At 38.7% G+C, this 21,765-nt stretch overlaps 1 protein-coding gene across 1 annotated transcript in view; it reads left to right on the forward strand.

Moving 5' to 3' along the window:
* Positions 1–21,765, forward strand: part of CRACD (capping protein inhibiting regulator of actin dynamics) — a 244,827-nt gene that overhangs the window by 95,376 nt on the left and 127,686 nt on the right. Inside the window, exon 2 of the mRNA XM_058547123.1 lies at positions 18,992–19,140. The gene's annotated coding sequence lies outside the window, so the exon portion shown is untranslated. The remainder of the gene's footprint in view (positions 1–18,991; positions 19,141–21,765) is intronic.

Raw genomic sequence — 21,765 nt, forward strand, 5'->3', positions numbered from 1 at the left:
GTGAGCGCCCGGGATCCAAACCTGGGCCACCAGTAGCGGAGCGCACGCACTTAACCGCTAAGCCACGGGGCGGCCCCTCTTCCTTTTTTAAACCCTTGATACCTATTTTGTGTTTTGGCACACTTCTACTTATGCATCTTTTAGCTGATATTATCCACAGCCTAACCAGTGCAGATGTGACTACAAATACCTACTTTGTGGAAAACCACAATTTTGCATCAGAGGTGTTAGGTATTATTTTGATTTTTATTTTTAAGCTTGAATTTTTTAATTACATAAATACTAAATTATATAAATAATAAATATCATCATAAATTTATAAATACCACTCACTGCAACACATATCTTCGCTGCAGGTAACTTTTTCCATATTTTGGATTATTTCCTAAAGATAAAGAATATAAATGGGAAAACTAGGTTAAGAGGAATAAATGTTTATGGCTCAGAATGCAAACTGCCTTCCAAACTGTATTAATTTACATTTCCATTAGCAATGCATTGGTCTTTGCTGTCTCCATTTGAACTCTTTGCTTGCTAATTTAATGAGTAAAATATTAAATCTCATTTTGTTTTATTTCTTTGTAAGGTAAACATTTTTCTGTATGTATGTTAATTAGTATTTCTTTTTTTTAAAATTGTCTGTTAATGTTATTTGACCTTTTATCTCATGAGGTAACATAAGTAGGATAGCTTTATTTAATCTTACAGGTATTTTCTAGGCATCTAGTATTGATATTCTGGGACCCTCTGAGGACAGCCTTTCTACTAACCTGTGTGCTGCTCAGAGAGGCAGCGTAGTTAAGAGCAGGGCCTGAGGAGTGCGTCTGCCTGGGTTTAAACTCTGGTTCTGCTACTTACTAGCTGTGTGTCCTTGGACAAGTTACTTGACTCCCAGGGCTTTGGTTTCCTCACCTTTAAATGGGGATGGTAATTACAACTTTTGCCCTTGGTAGTTGTGTGAATTAGATGGGTCAGTCCACGTGGCACCTGGCACACAGTAAGCACTCAGTGAACGTGAGCTGTCGGCCGTCCTTCGGGGTGTAAGCTCCTGGAGAGCAGGAGTTTCCGTCTTGTTGCTGCTATATCAGTGCCCAGCAGATAGTAGATTCTCGGCGGACATTCTTTAAATGACTAGCCCTAAAACATGACTGAAAGCAGTAATAGGACCGCTACAGTGTGTGCACTTTTCACCTTCCCGGATAGTTTGAGGTAAAGATGTGGGTCAGACTGAATATAGCAGAAAATGATATAATTTACCTCAACTTCCTTAACATCGTGAAACAAGAGCTTCTCAGGAGTCTGTAAAGAATGGCCAGAAATGCCATCTGGGTCAGGACGTTCCAGCTGCCTAAGCTGTTTCTCTTTCCTTCCACTTGCTTTCAGAGATCAGCCTCGCCCCGAGGTCCTCTCTGGGTCTGTCCTTGGGAATAAACAAATGAAGTGCATCTGACCCAAATCACAATATGAGCTTCAGGTTCAGAATTTAACCTGAAGAGCAGTTTATTGAAACCTTTTAGGCCTCTTCTCCATTTATCTTTGCCCGAGGAACTCTCCACAACAGTTTTGGACGAGTTTATTGAGGTCTAATTTACGTACAGTAAACTTCACCCTTTTTGAGGTCCAGTTTGGACATATGTACAGTCATGTGACCATATCAAAATCAAGGTATAGAACCTTCCATCACACCAAAAAGTCCCATACCCCTTACCATCAGTCCCCTCCTCCTGTCCCCAACCTCTAGCAACCACCGAGCTGAAATATGTCCCTATAGTTTTGCCCTTTCCCACATGTCGTATAAGTGGAATCATACAGTCTCCAGCCTTTTGTGTGCAGCTTCTTTCACTCGGCATAATGCTTTTGAGATTCATCCACGTTACTGCATGTATTATAAGTAGTTCATGCCTTCTTATTTCTGAGTATATAATTTTTTGAGCAATTTAAAAATTATCCTCTTTACCCCCTAAAAGTAAATGTCTGATTCTTACCTATTTTTACAGAAGCTCCAGGAGTGTCAGAATGCCCATGAGATACACGCAAAGAACTTATATAACCCAGAAAATCTAAATAACAGGAAGATATGGTGGATTTGTAACTTGCTGAGTACCTATTGCAGTGTTTCTGAATTATACCGATTTTTTTTCTTTCCCGTTATGTTACGAAAGAAAATTTTAAAAGCTATTTGATCCCAATAGAAAATTTAATGTAGCATACATTTTAGAAATGCTTCATAAAAATAAAGTGTAGCTATCAAACTACATAAAAATTGCTAGTTTACTAACATAAGGGGACTCCTATGTGAGCAAAGGATAGATTGGTTTATTTACTCATCTCCTTTGGAACTGCTAAAGAGCGAGCATCAATTTAACATTAATAAAAGACATTCAGCTCAGTAAATCAGAATACATAAGCTGTCTCTCATTAATCTTCACAACATCCTTCCTGTACGAGGAAAAATAATATTAATATTTATAGCTTTAAAATTGAGTCACCGACAGAGGTTAAATGTTTTACTCAGAGTTACATGATCTTTTTCTCATGGTGGAGCATCTTGAGGGCAAAGACTCATGTTATTCATTTTGCAGCCCTGCATTTACCTAGTGCAGAGAAGAAGCTGCCTCAACTGGTTGAATGAGGCAGCGTAATAGCATGAGAGTAAAGAGAACATGCCCTAGAGCAGGAGCCTGTTTTAGCAAGTAAAGCTCTGTTGGAAGTCAGCCACACCCATTCGCTAAAGTATTGTCTATGGGTGCGTTAGGGACCATCTGGCCACAAAGCCTAAAATATGTACTATCTGGTTCTTTACAGAAAAAGTTTGGCAATCCCTGCCTTAGAGTCATACCGTCTAGGTTTAAATCTCAAGTCTTCCGCTTACTGTGTGATGCTGAGCAAGCTGCTTGATTACTCTAAGCCTCAGTTTCTTTATCTTAAATAGAGAATATAAGAGTAGCTGCCTAGGAGGCATTAAAACTCAAGCCCCTACCAAGACCAACAAATTAAAAGGAACTTTGGCTGATTGTATCTAGACTGTAAACTGTCTACAAGATTTTAAGCTCCTTGACAGGTAGGATCTTGAATTCCTCATCTTTGTTGTCCCCCAGTGTACCTTGGTCATGGCAAGCTTCAGTAAACTTGTCTTAAATGAAAGTAAAGTTGTATTAGCAGGGCTCTAAGTGAATCATTTGGCTGTAAGTATTAGCCTTAGCTCTTAACTACTTACTTGTTTCAAAGAACAATTTGAAAGAGCAAGAATTGGGAGGGTAAAATTTGAATGATCCTAAATGTCCAACAACAGATCAACAGATAAGTAAATTAAGAAACATTCAGGGGCCAGCCCCGTGGTACACTGGTTAATTTCAGCGCACTCCACTTTGGTGGCCCTGGTTCGCAGATTGAGATCCCAGGTGCGGACCTACACCACTAGTTAGCCATGCTGTGGTGGCAACCCACATTCAAAATGGAGGAAGATTGGCGGAGATGTTAGCTCAGGGCTAATCTTCCTCAAGCAAAAAAAAGAGGAAGATCGACAATGGATGTTAGCTCAGGGCGAATCTTCCTTAGCAAAAAAAAAAAAAACGAGAGAAACATTCATTCAATGGAGTATTATGCAAGCAATTAAAATGATGATAGCAAAGACAACTTAATAAAATGGAAAAATTCTTATTGTAGAATATTAGCTGTTAAAAATGAAAAAAGTGGGAATACAATATTGAATGTAAACTGCAATTAAAACTGTTGTTTTTTTAAGGCAGAGAAAAGGGCCTTCAAGTCACAGTTTTCAAATTTCAGCTGTAAATCTTGCAATGCTAAGCCCCCATACTCAGAAATTCTGATTTAATAAGTGTGGGACAGTGCCCTGGAATCTGCCTATTCAACAAGCATCCAAGGTGATTCTGGTGTGAGTGGGCCATCCACCAGACTTTAAGAATATCTTGAAAGAATGACACCAACATAGTTTTAGTGGGATTGTGGATAATTTTTTTCACTTTTTGATTTTTCTTTTGTGGTGGTTGTTATTTACTGCTTTTACAATGAAAAAATAAAATTTTAAATTTCCATTAATACACAGTTTATCAAATTATTAATAAATGTATAAAATATTTTAATTTTTTAAAAAAGTAAGCCATGTTAGAGGATGGCCCAGGTGGCCAAGTGGTTCAAGTTCCGCCCGCTCCGCTTTGGCAGCCTGGGTTCACGGGTTTGGATCCTGGGCATAGACCTGCTCCACTCATGAGCTGTGCTGTGGTGCCGTCCCACATATAAAATGGAGGAATATTGGCACAGATGTCAGCTCAGGGCTAATCTTCCTCAAGGAAAAAAAACAAAAAAACGAGGAAGATTGCCAACGGATGTTAGCTCAGGGCAAATCTTCCTCACCAAAAAAAAAAAAAAAAAAAGCCGTGTTATGTCTATAGAGCAATTAAAAAGAACATGGCCAGTCTACCTTGTACTGATATGCAGTGATCTCCAAGATATCTTGTTAAGGGAAAAAAGAAATGTGTAGGACAGTGTGTGATGTATCTAATTTTTAAGTTAAGAAAAAGAAGGAAAGCAAGGATTGAGGACATATACATACACGGTTATATGTACAAAGGATCCCTGGAAAGACAGAAGAAACTGGAACCATCCCTTCTCAGCCTTCCTTTAAAGATCAAGGGGATTCAGGAACACAGGAAGACTTCAGATCTCACACCCGTATACTACTGCAGTCGTATGGATAATTAGGCATGAGAGCTAGCCTGAGAACTAATGACCATTTATCACATAATTTCTATACGAAAAGACTATCAGTATTTCAACAACTGACTTCACAAACTAGCACATAAAATAAATCACATTTTTTTAGGTTAAAGACTGCCTGTGATGGGACTCACAATGAAGGCGTTACTGAAACTGGTAAGATTCATCGAGGGCTGCAGTGTGGATGGATTAGAGGAAGTCTGTTCCCATTGCTGGAGAGACAAGGAACAGATGGGGAGTAAGTTGTTAGTTGGTAGCTAAACCAAGGAAGACTCTCTACTGCATTCTCAAATCCCAGCAAAGGAGACCAGACCTGAGTTGAGTAAAAAAGTACTTTACAAGATAAAATGAGGTGGAAAAGAGATGGGAAAATGAAAATAGGAGAATGGAAATTCAAGAGAACCTTCAAGAAGGTTACATATTTCAGGATTGTCTTAGAATCATGTCTAAAAGTATAAATAAATTTTATTTATTTATTTATTTATTTATTTATTGATCAAGAACCATGGTTTATTTATTTATTTATTGATCAAGAACCATGGTTGCTTAGCATCAGCTTAAGTACTAGTACTCTCAAAAGGAAAGGATTGTTGGCCATCTGTCTCAAAGCTCTACCTTCCATACCTGGTGAACAGGTGAACAGGTTCATGACCCCATACCAGACCTGTCCTTTCATGCCAGAACTCTAGGTTTTCCTTTAAGAATATAGGAAATTAATAGCCATTTATTCTCCAGCCAAGCATCGGGGAAATGCAGTTTATTTCCTAAGATGTGCTTGTAAACAGTTACCTTTGAGAAATTGAAAATAAAGAAACAGATTAGTTTACTCATCTGTAATTCAAACAACCAGCAGAAATATTTGTCTGGTGAGCTACTTTACTGCGGAGAATTGAGTGAGTTCAGTCTATGATGCTCAGGTTCTATTTGTACTTTCACTGAGCAGCAGAACAGAAAACCCTCCTTTTTCCCTGCTGCTCCTCCTCCACCGTCCGTAATGGAATAATCTCCTGATGCCAACATTGCAGACACAGAGGACCCTTCATGTCTCGGCTTGCCACTCCCTGCCTGTCACATGCTTTCTGATTTGAGTAGAGTAATAGTTTCTGGTAGAATCCAGTTGGCTCTGAAGAGTGTAGGCTCTTTGTGGGGATTATGCATGTGCTGTTGCTCTGTTGGGAGTGGTAATCATCAATCACTTTGGTTGTGGGGCTGTTACGTGGAAGGTTCAGGAAAAACCAAGGATTTTTCAGTGCTGCTTATTGAAAGTAAGGAAGACTTCGAGTTAAGACTCATTCTGGATATTTGTGGGATACAAGGGCACTGATTTGTCCCAAGTAGACAATTTGTGATGGGGGCGGGCGTGGTAGGTGTTAGGTAATAGGAAAAGCTTGTATAGGTTAAATGGGGCCAGGTTTTAGGAGGAGGGGACCTTGAATGCCAGACTCGGAAATTTATTCTGTGAATAATGGGGAGTCATTGCATATTTTATAGAAAAGGAGTAACTTAATGCAAACAGAATTTCTTGAATTAATCTGGCAGTAATGTTTAGGGCACAGCAGAGGCAGACTAACTGAATAATAGGATATTGCAGCAAGTCAGGCATGAGTAGATGAGAGCCTGGATTAGGATGGTGACACAGAGAACCGAATAAAGAGATATTCAAGGAAAGAAACAAATAGGATTTTTTAAAAAACTAACCAGGTGTGGAGAATGACAGAGAATGAAAAGGTAAAATGACAGGTGTCAGTCTTAGGAAAACTGTGTTGTCATTACAGCTGATGAGGAATAGCTATTTGCTTTGCTTTAAAGATTTATCAGTGGAGGGGAAAAAAGAATGTAGAGAGTTAAAAGCAAAGAGGAAGACACAGTTATCAAGGAAACAAAGAAACAGAGCATTTCAAATAGTATTCAATTGAAAGACACATTTCAATAGTGTCCAATCAGCGGCATCATATATTAGGACTGTAGATGGGAGAGTGATGAGTGTCGACAAATGTGAATTGAGCAAAGGCTTTTATTTAGGATTCAGAGGTTATTGGTGACTTTCAAAAGTGCAATTCAAGTAGAATGGTGAGATCAAGAGTGATTTGGAGGAAGGGCCGGCCCCGTGGCTTAGCGGTTAAGTGCGTGCGCTCCGCTGCTGGCAGCCCGGTTCGGATCCCGGGTGCGCACCGACGCGCCGCTTCTCCGGCCATGCTGGGGCCACGTCCCACATACAGCAACTAGAAGGATGTGCAACTATGACATACAACTATCTACTGGGGCTTTGGGGGAAAAAAATAAATAAAATTATAAAAAAAAAAAAAAGAGTGATCTGGAGGCTTTAAGGAGAGAACAGTGCTGAGATGATGGAGATAAAAGATATAGGCCATTTACGTCTGAAGTTTAACAGTGAAGAGAAGAGAAATGAAAATTAATAGTAGCAGCTACCTTACAGATTACCAAAATTTGTAGTTTGGCTAAGAAGTGTTTTCTGTGCAGAGGAATAGTAGGAAATTATAAGATCAGGGTGGATGGGAGGGTAGGCAGAAGTGGATTTCAACCCCTGAGCCTGACTCGCACGGATAAGGCATCTGTGAAATGTTTCCACGAGCTTATGGCTTAAATTTTCCTCCTCTATAGCTCCAACCATGCTGCTTTAAGTAGATCTTTTGCACCTACGCGTTCCCAGAAGTTCTGTTGGGTGAGAGGCAGGGGAAGGCAGGAGATGAAGGACTGGAATTTCTGTACTCCTCCTGCTAGTGCATGGAGGTAGAAGAGAAAGGGAAGAGGTCATTTATATCCTTTTTTTTTCTTCAAAGCATCACAATATAATTTCATATCCAGCCAAGACTGGAATCTGGTCTCCTGGCCTGAAGTCCAGATCATTCCTACTGCATCTTGCTGTCAGGTCAGGGGCCTTAGAGGAGGGAAAGGAGGATAAATAGTATCACTGCTCTGGGCCTGCTGTCCACTGAGAGCCACCAAAACTGGTGTCATGGCTTCTCTTGCCAATTGCTGTTGAGAATGGGCTGAGAATACACTGCTCAAAGTGACTGTTGTGTCGGCCTGCAAAGCCAAAGTCACCCAGATAGAAACCTAATTCCACCTGGCCAGAACCAGCACACAGTTACTACTCCAGGGCAGAAACCTTCTGAGTAATTCAGCTGCGGTTTCTTTGTTACAATCTGTTCTCAAGTGGCAGGTCACAGGCATCATGACTTGCAGGAGTAAATGAATCCTGGAGATGTGGTGCTGACACCCGGTCTTCCTGACTGCTGGACTGAGAGCTGGAAATACAGGCAACTGATTCTTAGCACTTGTTTTTTAGGACCCCACAGACAGCAAGGGCTGTGAAATATCCTATATGTGGCCATGGCAAATGGAAAAAGTCCACTTGTCAATTTATTCAAAGGATTGTACCTGGATATGCACACTCTGGGTCCACAGAAGGATCGCATGATTCTTCCCTCTCCTTTCTTTTCCCCTTCAGTCCCCAGGGTGTGGTACCAAATGTATATGGCCTCATTGTTGCTGGTTTTGTTCTTGTATCTGAAAAAAGCACCCAGATATATAGTCATATTTGAATTACAAACAAACTGCTAACATTTCAAGTATTCTGTGAAGTTCCCCTTAAGGATGTGAGAAAGGAAATCAATAGAGATGGGGCAAGGGTTCCAAACCCAAGTGTTCAACATAGGGTAAGTTGTAAATTGCTTCCTCAACAGTAGCTAGGCTCCCATGGAGCTAGTTTAGTTGAGCTAAAACCTTGTTGTGAAATTTACTTGGAGCTTCACCAGGCCTCTTTTGTCTAAATGGGAAGAAATTTAAGAAAGGAAAACCAGATTGCAGACTTGGAACTATATATACAGTCAATCCTCGTTATTTTCAGATTCTGTATTTGCTAATTTGCCTAGCTAAAATTTATTTATAACCCTAAAATCATTACTTGTGACACTTTAGTGGTCATTTGCAGACATGCACAGAGCGGCAAAAAATGAGTCACCCAACATGCATGCTCCCAGCTGAGGTAAAAAAAAAGGCAACATTCTGCCATCTTTTTCCCAATCTCATACCATAAACAAGTGTCCTTTTCTCCCTCTATTTAGTGCCACATTTTTTGCATTTTTGTGGGGTTTTTGTTCGTGATTTCGCTGTTTGAAACGACCCCCCAGCATAGTGCCAAAGAGCTGTTTAGTATTCCCTGAGTGCAAGAAGGCTGTGACGTACTTTATGGAGAAATACAGTAGTCCCCCCTATCGGTGGAGGATACGATCCAAGACTCCCAGTGGATACCTGAAACCATGGATGGTACCAAACATCATGTATTCTATGTTTTTTTTCCTATACATACATCCTATGATAAAGTTGAATTTATATAAAGTAGGTACAGTAAGAGATTAACAATGATAACTAATAATAAAATAGCAGTTATAACAATATACTGTAATGAAAGTTATGTGAATGTGGTTTCTCTCTCTCAAAATATCTTGTTGTACTGTACTCACCCTTCTTCCTGTGATAATGTAAGATGATGCAATGCCTACGTGATGAGATGAAGTGAGGTGAATGATGTAGGCATTGTGAAAATAACATAGCATTATTTTCAGCTGCATTGACCTTGGGTAACTGAAACTGCAGAAAGCGAAACCGTGGATAAGGGGGGACTGTTGTACGTGTGTTACATAAGCTTCATTCAGGCATGAGTTATAGTGCTGTTGGTCGTGAGTTCAATGTTCATGAATCAACAATATATGTTAAATAAGGTGTCTTTGAACAGGAGCACACATAAAATAAGATTATGTATATGTATATATGTTTGACGAAAATGTTGTGCCCGGGGAATCTCAGAAACCTAACCCTGTATTTCCCCCAGGAGCAGTGGCTCGGTATTTGCTAATTCAGTATCTGTGGCTACTTTATAGAACATATTTACTGCAAATAATGAGAGTTAGCATAAAGCAAGTGCTTTCTTTAGAATGAGATATATTTCACTAATAATGTTGGGTTAATAGTGAGTATTAAATGCCATCCCAAATGACTAATGAAAATGATGATATCGTGAGGTTTGAGCTAGGCTTCAAAGGCCTGAGAAGCGTAGGTATGGCCATTGCCGGTCAGCGCCCAGGTCCTTGAGCCCTGTGAGAGAAGGAGACTTCTTTAGGACAAAGGACGTGCTCATTTCAGCAGTTGGTAGATTATAGGAAGTCCTCTAGAAAGTTCTGCTCAATGACTTTAAACTTTTTTCTCAGTTGCCACTAACAGGGGGATAAAGAGTTGAGAGGAAGAACAATTTTTTGAGGAGTGTCTTTTTCTCCTTTCTTGCTCTTTTGCTGCTACCTTCTGCCTTTACTGCTTTCTTAGGGAAATCGATGTTGATGATTTTTCTTGATCTCAGCCACCCAGAAAGCGGCTTCCCAAGTTGACTGTTTCTTTTTTAGGTTTGCTTTTGGAGTGTGGGTGAGAAGTGTATTGTGTTTGTTTTTTAGTCTTGTTGTAGCAGACCTGAACCAAAAGGAAGAAATACTGGAAGGGATAAATAATAATGCCTGTCTTTCTTTTTATTTTAATTTATTTTAAAACATTAAACACTGTGAACCATTTATTTATAGCCCCTTGATGTCCTACTGATTTTGAAAACAAAGGTTCTAGAAACTTTTCTCTGTTGTTTTGTGATAATCCTGTTGAGCAGACTGACATCCAGTGTACATTAGGAAGGTGTATCCAGTGACAAAGACCTCAGTGTTTCGTTGCCTTATCTCTTCCTTAAAGCCAGGAAAGGATTATCTTATTAATAAAAACAGTGGAGATAAGAGGAGCCTGTGCACCGTGTGGAGGTGGTGACGGAGGGTGGGTGGTGGTGGTAGTGGTTGAGGTCATGGTTGAAGGTGGTGGTGGTGGAGGTGATGGTGTTGGAGGTGAGAGTTCTGTATAGCCTACACATGGATGTAGGTACTGGATGCCCTTTTGTGGTGTTTGCCCAAATTTCAATACCTTCAATTCCTTTTTCTCTGGGAATTGCAGTCTCCCCACCCCCATTCTCCAGGGGTGATTCTCTGGCACCCATTTTAGCACACTATAGCTCTGTCTCTGAGACTATAGTAAATCGTACTGACCCAAGTGGGGCCTAATTAGAGTCCTTCTTGGGGGAATTCTGAATTGGAATTAAGAGATTTTAACCCTAATCTGGACTGTACTGTTGAACAAAAGAGATCCAAAAGATGTGGCATGACCATCTTCTGCCAAGTCATAAAGGACTCAGCCTTATGGACTGAGTACTAGGAAAAAAAAAAAGCCCTGTAGAGAGAGAGAAAAAAGTAGATACAAAGAGAGAAGCAGTTGTGAGAAATGGTCTGTAGTTCCAGGTTTTAAACTTTTTTCTGTAGCCAGGCTGTACACCTATTCCCAAGTTCTGTTTAAATACCTAAGTGTAATTATAATAAATTCTATATTTTTTCTGAAGCTTGCTTAATTTGGTTTCTGTTACTTGCAACTAAATGAATCCTAACAAACACAGTATGATACTATATTATCCTAAGATTTCTCACTCTACTTTTGTTCTAAAATCTTAGTAAAGTAGCCGAAGATATCCTCCATGATTATTAATGTTAAATTGCCATCAATGTTTTATCCCTCTAAGAGATGATTCACCCCAAGAAAAGGAAGTGGGAGACAAGTATCATCTCCAGTATTACCTCTTTTGGGAAGCATTTCCAATTCAGTCTGAGTTAGGGACTCTATTTGTGGGTTTCCATGGCTTAGAGTTTCCAGATAAAATACAGGAAACTCAAATATTACATGGGACATATTTATACTAAAAATTGTGGTATTTATCTGAAATTCAAATTTAATTGGGCATCCAGTATTTTACCTGGAAACCCTAGATCCAAGGAAAAAGATCCAGAATCAAGAGTTGCGCCTAAGAAATTATCAGATGTTAGCTGTTGCTGGAGCATACATTTTGTGGAGTTTGAGTCATTTAGGGAGTCATGAGGGACAAAACTGCAGAGGAGGGCAGAGACCAAGTCATAGAGGACTTTCTATCATAAGTATTATGATACTTACTACACTGTGGTAATTATCCGATGATTTTTCTGTTTCTATCAACCAGGGCAAGATGTGCCTCTTCCCTCCTTCCTAAGGTTCTAGCACAGTGGTTTCCAAGCTGTAAATGAAGATATACTTCCTATATGTGTTTGTTCATAAATGTTGAATATATGAATATTCTTTTTTTTTTATTTTATAATTTTATTTATTTATTTTTTCCCCCAAAGCCCCAGTAGATAGTTGTATGTTATAGCTGCACATCCTTCTAGTTGCTGTACGTGGAACCCAGCCTCAGCATGGCCAGAGAAGCAGGGCGTCGGTGCGCGCCCGGGATCCAAACCGCTAAGCCACGGGGCCGGCCCATGAGTATTCTGAGTATCATAAAACATTCACAAAATTGAAATTTTCAAGAGACAAAGATAAAATATTTAAATTTTTTATTAGCAGTACAAAAAAATTCCTTTTGCTCCATTAGAGCACAGTAATTGAATATATGTCATCATTTTTTGCTTTGTTTTGTTTTGGTTTAACACTGTGTGATATAGATGTTTGATGGTCTGGTTATAAGTTCATTTTTTTAATTAATTAATTAATTATTTGCTGAGGAAGATCTGTTGCCAATCTGCTTCTTTTTGCTTGAGGAAGATTGGCCTTGAGCTAACATCTGTGCCAGTCTTCCTCTATTTTGTATGTGGGCTGCCACCACAGCATGGCCACTGACGAGTGGTGTAGGTCTGTCCTGGGAACTGAACCCTGGACCGCTGAAGCGGAGCGCACCAAACTCAACCACTAGGCCATGGGGCTGGCCCCAAGTTCATTTTATTTTGATAACTGATTTTAATAGCTAAAAAAGATAACTCAGAAAGAGATGTTGATCCAAACAGAAGAACAACATCATTGGCTGCACTTAGTAAATCATAATATATGTTTTTCAATCACATCCACCAGCTATGCCAAGATTCTTGTTTCAATGCAGCTAATAAATTTTATTTTCCCATGTCATTCAGTTATTCTTGCAAATTATAATTAAGATATTACATTTTAATATTTCTAACAAACACTTCAAACTCATTAAAATTATTCATTTGGAAGATTTAGAAAACTCTGTTTTTAAAGTATGCAGATATGAAGGTTTTTATAGACGACTACTTCTTTTAGCAGTCATGTGTTCAAGTCTTATTGCTGGTCATTGTCCTAGACTTTGGAGATAGAGCAGTGAACACACAAGACAAAAATTCCTGCCCTCATTCAGTGGGAGAGGAGATAGGCAATATATAGATAAACAGGTATAGTTAAAATATGTTAGATGGTGATAAGCGTTAAAGAGAAAAATAAAGCAAGGAAGTAGAATTGGGAGTAGTTGCTATTTTTGTTGGCAGGCCAGGGATGGCCTCGTGGAAGAGTGCTATTTAAATAAAGATCTGAAGGAGGTAAAGGAAGATATCTGGGCAAATATTGCAGGCAAGGGGAGCAGCCAGTGCAAAGGCTCTGAGGCAGAGTGTGCCTGGCCTCTTTCAGGCACAGCACCATTGGGGCTGGAGTGGATTAAGTAAAGAAGAGGGTAACAGGAAACGATGCCAGTGAGGTAATGATCAAATCATGTAGGGACATGTAGGCCATCGTAGGGAATTTGGCTTTAACTCTGAGACATATGAGAAACTGTTGGCAGGCTTTGAGCACATGAGTGGCCTGATCTGACTCGGGTGTTAATAGGGTGACTCTGGCTGCTGGGGCAGTGGTGTGGTGAAGTAGTTGGGGGAGGAGTATATGCAGGGAGATCAACTAGGAAGCTGTTGCTATAATCTAGGAATGAGATGGTAGTGGTCCGGGCTAGTGTGGTAGCATTGTAGACGACGAGAAGTGATTGTGTTCTTGGTGTATTTTGAAGGTAGATCGAACAGAACTTGCCGAGAGTTAGTTGTGGGAATTGTGAGTAAGAAAGAATTCAAGGACGACTCCTCAAAGTGATGACTTTCATCATTTTCAGCAATGACAAGAGCACCTGATGGAAACGTCTCCAAACACCCCTTTTCAAAATATTCTTTCCATAAGACGACTTTCCTTGAAAAGTAGTTCCTTTATCATTCATTGTTGAAGCATCAACTTTATTAGAAAGGGAAATAACAAATGGCTATTAGCAGTGTTGCTATTTAGAAAATATTTTTGAAAAAAAAAAAAAGAATAGATTAAACATGCTTGTTTTTTTCACCAAAAATATCTCTTCTGAAGCATACAGCTGACAGTCAGTTGCCGTCACTGAAGCAGTCAGGATATTTTAGAAGACTTGTCTCTTTGTGATAGACAAAAGAAAAAATGTGAGGCAACTTAATATTTGACAACTCTTCTTGCTGCAGTGGTGTGAAATTACCAAGGAACCACTATGTAGTATAAAAGATTTTCATGATCACTCTCCATCTTATTACAAGGGGTTTTTTTGCTGAGGAAGATTCACCCTGAGCTAACATCTGTGCCAATCCTCCTCTATTTTGTATGTGGGTCGCTTCCACAGCATGGCCACTGATGAGTGATGTAGGTCCACGCCCAGGAACTGAACCCCGGGCTGCCAAAGTGGGGCATTTGGAACTTAACCACTAGATCACGGGGCTGGCCCCAACAAGGTTTTGTAATGATTCAACTAAACTGACCGTGCCGATGACATTCTGTAGCACTTGGTGCTCTTCTGGATTCAACTTCTTTTCTATAATAGCTTGCCTATGAATGATGCAATGAATGCGTTTCATGCTGGTATTTTCTTTGCCTGGACTCCTTTCTTCACTCCAGCCGATCAATGTGTATGAGTTCTCCATAAAACATTGTTTTTATTAAAGAAGTCATTTATTATTAGAACTTATATTTCCTCTGCTATAGTTTTTTGTTTAGTGGCTCATGAAAAAGCAATTCTTTGTGTATTTCATTAGTGAGACAGAAACATCTGTACTTTCACCCAATAGTATGATAAATTTTGCCTCTTGAGTAATTTTTTAATATTTATTTCCTCAAAAATCTAACAACATTTTCTTTAACTATTGACTAAAGAATGAATTTGATTGCTAGATTTTTATCTGTGCATTATTTAATTATCAATAAATTATTAATACAAGTAGTTGATTTTTGTGTATTATTTAAATCATTTTTTATGGTGGCAGAACAAATATTTCACAGATAGTGTGTGGCTTTTTGTCTTTTGCTTGAAAATACTTATTTTCAAAAATTGTATTGAGTGTCACAGAGACTTAATATCAGTGAAAAATATAGAGAGATTTGTATTCACATTCTAGAGACTTAATTTTAAATGTCTTGCTAATCAAATTGGCTTTATAGTGTTGTTTGCCCTTTTAAGGCACAATATGCACTTAGAATAAAGTTTTCTCCTGATAATAGTGGATGTACATTAGTATTTCAATTAGTCTTATTGACATTTTCACATCTTGGAGGCTGATGACGTGTCAAGTATTAGGTCATCATTGTTTAACCTCATAGTGTTGCTGACAAAGAGCTCATATTTGAGATTCTGGAAACTGTGCAACATCCCTGTGTTAATTTCTGTTGTTTTCTATTTGTTTCTCTGTAAAGAGTAAAAGCAAAGCTCTTACAAGCAAGAGACCCTGTGCTATTCTTTGGGAACAACGGTAGGGGAGCTGAGGAGACTGAAATCAGTGCTGTGGGGAGAAGAGTCTTAAGTAATGGAGCTGAGATGAGAAGCTTTGATTCTCTTTTTGAGGGCCTGCTGAAGGGTTTATCAGTGTTATTATTCTTTTCCGAAGAACCAGCGTTTTACCTTTGTTGATTTTCTCACTTATGGTTGTTTTCTACTTCATTTATTTCTGCTCTTATTGTTACTATTTACTTTCTCTTTCTTTCTTTGAATTTCTCTCTTCTTTTTCTAATTCCTTGAGTTGGCTGTATAAATGATTGATTGCCAACCTTTTTAAATATAACTTTAGCTACATTTCACTATTTTTTATTTGGCATCAGTTCATTATTACTTAAATCAAAAATTTTTTCTAATTACCCTTGTGATTTCTTCCTTGACCCATGTTATTTAGATGTGTACTGCTTAATTTTCAAACATTTGAGGATTCTCTGGTTGTCATTTTTATGTTGACTTCTAGCTTAATTGAAAACATGTTGTGACATACATCAATTAATCTTTGATGAGGTGCTATGACAATTCAATGGGGTAAGGAAAGTCTTTTCAACAAATGTTGCTGGAACAAGTGGGGGGAAATTAATCTCCTACCCCTACTTTACGCCACATACAAAAATTAATTTGAGATAGATCATAAAGCTAAAACTATAAAACTTCTAGAAAAAAATAGAAGAATATCTTTTAGACTTCTAAGTAGGCAAAGATTTCTTAAAGGATAGCAAAAGCACTAAACATAAAGAAAAAACTGATAAATTGGAGTTCATCGACATTAAAAACTGCTCATCAGAAGACTTAGAAATTGAAAAGGCGAACCACAGACTGAGAGAAAATATATGCAATACATATATCTGACAAAGGGCTGGTATCAGAATGTATAAAGAACTCCTATAAATCGGTAATAAAACCCCCACAATTTAAAAAATGGACAAAAGACTTGAACAGACACTGCACAAAAGAAGACATACATAAAGCTATTGTCATTAGTCACTAGGGAAATGCCAATCAAAACCTCACACTGGAATGGCTCAAACTAAAAGTCTGCCAACACCAAATGTTGATGAGGCTGTGTAAACTGGAACCCTCATGTATTACTGATGGAAGTATAAAATGATACAGCCATTTTGGGAAAATGTTTGGCAGTTTCTTATAAACATTCATCAACCCTATAACCTAGCCGTTCCACTCCTAGGTATTTACCCAAGAGAAATTAAAATATGTGTTCACAAAAAGACTTGTACAAGAATATTTATAGCAGCTTTAGTCGTAATAGCCCTAAAATGGAAACAACTAATGTCCATCCACCACAGAATATATTAAAAAGTTGTGGTATTTTCATACAATGGAGTATTGCTCAGCCATAAAGAGGAGTAAACAAATTTATACACTCAACAGTGTAGATGAATCTCAGAGACATTATGCTGAGTGAATAAAGCCAGATACAAAAGAATACATATCATATGAGCCCATTTATATGAAGCTCAGGAACAGGCAAAAGTAATCTATGGTAATTGAAATGAGAACAGTGGCTGCTTTTGGGATGTGGGGATTGACTAAAAGAGACATGAGGGAACTTTCTGGAATGATGATTTGAAATGTTCTATATTTTTATTTTGTTGGCAGTTACACAGATTCCTTTACCAAAACATATCAAATTGTATACTTGAAAGCAGTGTATTTTATTGAATGTAAATTTTACTTCAATTTAAAAAATGATTCTATTTTTGCAATTTCCCGTGAATCTATATTATTTCAAAATAATATGTTCAAAAAAGTACTCTATGGTTTCCATTTGTTGAAATTTTTTAAAGCTTACTTTATGACCTATATGTGGTTAATTTCTATAAGTATTACATGTGTACTTTAAAAGAATATGTAGTCACTGCTGTTGGATGCAGTATTCTATATAGATTACTAAATTTGAGTTTGTTAATTGTGTTGTTCAAATCTTTTACATCTTTACTCATTTTTTTTTGCTTGTTGTGTGTGTTACTGAGAAATGTCTGTTACAATCTTTATCATTTTGAACATATTAATCATAGTTATTTTAAAGACTATATCCTGTGGCTATCTGGGTCACTTCTGGGTCTGTTTTTATTATCTCTTTCTTTCTTGACCGTATGTCCTGGTATGCCTAAGTAATTGTTGACTGAATGCAGGACATTATGTATAAAGAATCGTAGATACTGTGAATGATGGTGTCTTTCTCCGGAGGGCTTACTTTTGCTTCTGATAGGCAGTTAGAGTAGGGCAGACCTCCTTAATCTGATGATTTGAGGCTAGGGTGCTGGTATTTTTTTAGGCTTTCATCCTAGGATGTAGCCTTCAGGAGGAAACGGAAAGCATGGGATATTTACCTGGGGTCCTTCTTGTTTTAGTGGGCTCTGAACTCTACTTTTTATTCTTTGAGCATCGTGAAACTGTCAAAAGCTCTGTTTAACTCCTGAGCCTCTGAGCTGCTGTTTTCTGCTTGGTTTACGTCGTTTATCAATTAGCAATGCTTAGAGAGGCAAAATGTCAAGCTGCCTTCTCTGCACTTCTCTTCTCTTTGGGATCTCCTCAGGCTTGTGAGTCTGCCAGAAGGTCTGCTCACTTTATGTGCCTCTAAGCAGCTCTTTTCTGCTTGGCTTCTCAGTGGGTGTGCCCTGAGCCTCTTAACAATCAGGAGATGCCTTGAGAGGAAAAGTGGTACAAAGACTTGCCTCAATTTTATTTCCCTTCTCCCTAAGATCTTGGCGTCTCATGTCCTGGCTGCCTTGGTAGCACTCTAGTGCCTTCAAACAGGTTTTAAAAATAATTGTATCAGCTTTTCTAGTTGTGTTTAATGGGAAGTTGGTTTGATACAAGCTGGTCCCTTCCAGCGAGAACAGGGAATCCTTCTCTAAGCCCACGCAGTGAACTCCTCACAAGGCCAGACAGCATTGTCGGGATGAGATTTGAAGTGATTTCTTCCTGTATCATTGTTCCAGAAAGTTGTCTTCTTTTCCTGGGCTTTACAAAGGGCATATTTCAATCTGGGGTTGTTTCCTGGACATTCCCACCTCCATTCCAGTTAAAGTCTACAGTCGTTATATGATGGTTTTCATTCCAACATGTTTAGAAGGAATTGTGCTTGCCCTACCCACAGGGAGCCCGTTAACCTAGTTAACTCTGTGATTAATATTTGAATAAAAAGGTGCCTTCACTACCTCTAGGGGTGGAAATAATCTAATGATTACTGCCTTTGCTTCTCTGCCAGGTTGAATTTGTGTCTTCTGGCTCCTTGAATTTTAGCTAAACTACCGTGAAGAATAAATATGAGAATTCTGTCAGTAAGAAGGATGGGAGCCTCAATATTTATGGATATGATTCTTTCAGTCCCTTCAAAAGTGGAGACAGTTTATAATAAATGCTTTTAAGGCCCTAGAATAAATTTAGGCTAAGGAATTCAAATTTAATATTACTAAACCTAATTGGAAACCTCAGCAAAAAAACTCTTTTGTACTGACTTCTGCCAAGGAATGGAAAAGAGATTCATTTTGAAGGCATCCCTGGAGAGGATTGAAGATATAAAGCTCTTGATGTTTTGTTTTCTCTCAACAGTTCACAAAAGCAGTGATTCCCAGGCTGTCTTGACAATGTACCCTGTTTCCTGACACACTTACGAGTGAAGGTGAACTCTCCTTTTTACAAGAAGAAAATTTTGGTGGAGACCTATCTGACACGGAAGGGACGTGTGGCTATCAAGATAGGTGAGTCATTTGTTTAGAGGATGGGGAAGGAAGTAGCTTATGGAGAAAATACTAAGAAGTATTTCATTTATTGTGAGTGGGACTCTAGAAATGGGTGGTGTATTTCACTAAATATCAAGTTAAAGATCGTATCATTGATGATCTAATTTTAGATTTAATTCCCAGCTCTTCTACTTACCAGCTGAGTAAACTTGGACAAGTCACTTAACTCCTCTGAGCCCCAGTTCTTTCATCTATAAAAGAAAATTTCATATGAAAATGCTTTGCAAATGGGAGAGTGTAATATAAAATGTAATTATCATTGTTTATTGTTTTGTTGCTATTATAAAATTCCATGGAATAGTCAGTCACCGTCTGTCTCTGGTAGCGACAGGTACTGTGAATAGAGACTGGCACTGTGAATTTGGGGACTTTGTCTTGAGTGTAGAAGTGGAAGGCATTCCCCACCTGCCCCTGTAGGAACAATATCATACCATTCTTTTGGCTGCAGATATGTTTTACCTACTTTTTGGAAGTTGGGGGAAAGGATGGAAGTTAAAGACAAGATCAAAAAAAAAGAAATTAACAATTACCTATATTTGTTGTTATGGCAAGCATTGTGTTAAGTATTTGGATATATTATTTTGTTTAATCCACATACCAAGGCTTGTAAGGTGGGTGTTATCCCTACCATGATATTTTTCCTCAAGAGACAGGATTCCTTAGGGAGTCATTTAAAAGAAGATAAAAACCGTTCTGGTTTATCGTAATTTGGGAGATATTATTGGATGGTGGAAATTTGAAGTTTTAAATTTTTTCTGTTGTTTTACAATGTACATGTATAGCTTCTGTAATTATTAATTAAAAATAAATTTAATTAATTATTTTAATAAATAATGGATTAAAAAAATCTTTGTTGAGCACCTATTATGAACTAGGTGCTGTTCTAGATGCTTGTTCACCTCAGTGAACAAAACTGGTAATGATCCCTGTCCTCATGGAGCTTGTGTTCTAGCATGGAGGGAGACAGATCATAAATAATGCACATAATAGAGAAATAAATAAGTTACTAGGATACTGGAAGCCAATAAGAATATGGAAAAAAGAAAAAGTAGAGCCGAGTAAGGGAAATTGGGAGTGCTGGGTGGGCAGGAGTACAAATTGCAGCGTTAAATGGAGGGGCCAGGGTCGGCCTCATGGAGGAAAGACAGGAAGTCAGGGGTTAACCCTGGTGTGTTCCAGGCGGAGGGAGCAGCTGGTGCAACAGCCCTAAGGAGAGAACATGGTGAGCATTCCGGGCACAGCCAGGAGGCCAGTGAGGTGGAGGGGAGCCAGTGGGGAGGAGTGTAGTGGGAGGTGAGTTTAGAGAGGCCAGTGTCAGCTCCGGAGGAAATAATGTCATTTCCTGGTTTAGATACATAAGAAAAGTTACCTTGTTTTCTTTCTGTTTATCTGGTTTATTCTAAGTGTGTTTCATCTGCAATTAAAACAGACACACACACACAATAAATAAATTATACCTCCACAACTGTGTTAGTTTCCTAGGGTTGCTATCACAAAGTACCACAAACTGGGTGGCTTAAAACAATAGAAATTTATTGTCTTACGGTTCTGCGGGCTGGAAGTCCAAAATCAAGGTATGGCCATGCTCTCTCTGAGACATGTAGAGGAAAATCTTTCCTTGCCTCTTCCTAGCTGCTGGTAGTGGCTGTCAGTCTTTGACGGTCTTTGGCTTACAGCTGCATCTCTCCAGTCTCTGCCTCCATAGCCACATGGTGGTCTCCTTGTGTGTTTGTGTCTTCCAATGGCTGTTTTCCTTCTTCTTATAAGGATACCAGGCATATTGGATTGAGGGCCCACCCTACTCCAGTATGACCTCGTCTTAGCTATTACATCTGCAATGACCCTATTTCCAAATAAGGTCACATTCTGAGGTAGTAGGGGTTAGGAATTCAATATATCTTTTTGGAGGACACAATTCAAACATAACAGCTGTCTTAAATAACAAACAATAGGTATTACTATTCCCATCTTACAAGTGGAGACACAGGCTCAGAAAGCTTAAATGACTTGCGAAGGTCAGAGTCAGTGAGCAGAAGAGCCAGGGTAGTGCAGTTTTCCCATGGCACTCATGTGCAACTGTGGCAGTGGAGTGAGGATGGAGGTGACAGGGAATTGCCCTGGCTCAGGACAAGAATTGTACACACACAACATTACAGTCCCTGTCCATACTACTTAACCCCACGATAGCTCAAAACTGATGCTCTATCTCAGCATTCCTATCAAAGGGAAAATAGATACCCCCTCCATAACCCACTCTGCATTTGGCATTTCATTCTGTAGCATGACAAACATAGGAAACAGATGCTTTTTCTCTTTTTTAGAGATTTTTCCCAAAAAATAATACTGCAATTTCTATGAAATGTAGAACATTTTGTGACAGGACCACATGTTTTTTTCTCACACAACATAGGAAAAAAAAATATGGCTTTCTGAGTCAGTTGGCATATTGCAATAGAATTAGAGGACTTTGAAAGCATTTAATATATTTTGCTTTTTCATTATATTTAAAAATTCCCTCTTAATGTGAACCTTGTCTAGCCGTTTGTGAGCCTGAAATCAACATTAGAGCCTTATTTTTAGGCT

The sequence above is a fragment of the Diceros bicornis genome, chromosome 8 (assembly GCF_020826845.1).
Source record: "Diceros bicornis minor isolate mBicDic1 chromosome 8, mDicBic1.mat.cur, whole genome shotgun sequence".
Lineage (NCBI taxonomy): Eukaryota > Metazoa > Chordata > Mammalia > Perissodactyla > Rhinocerotidae > Diceros > Diceros bicornis.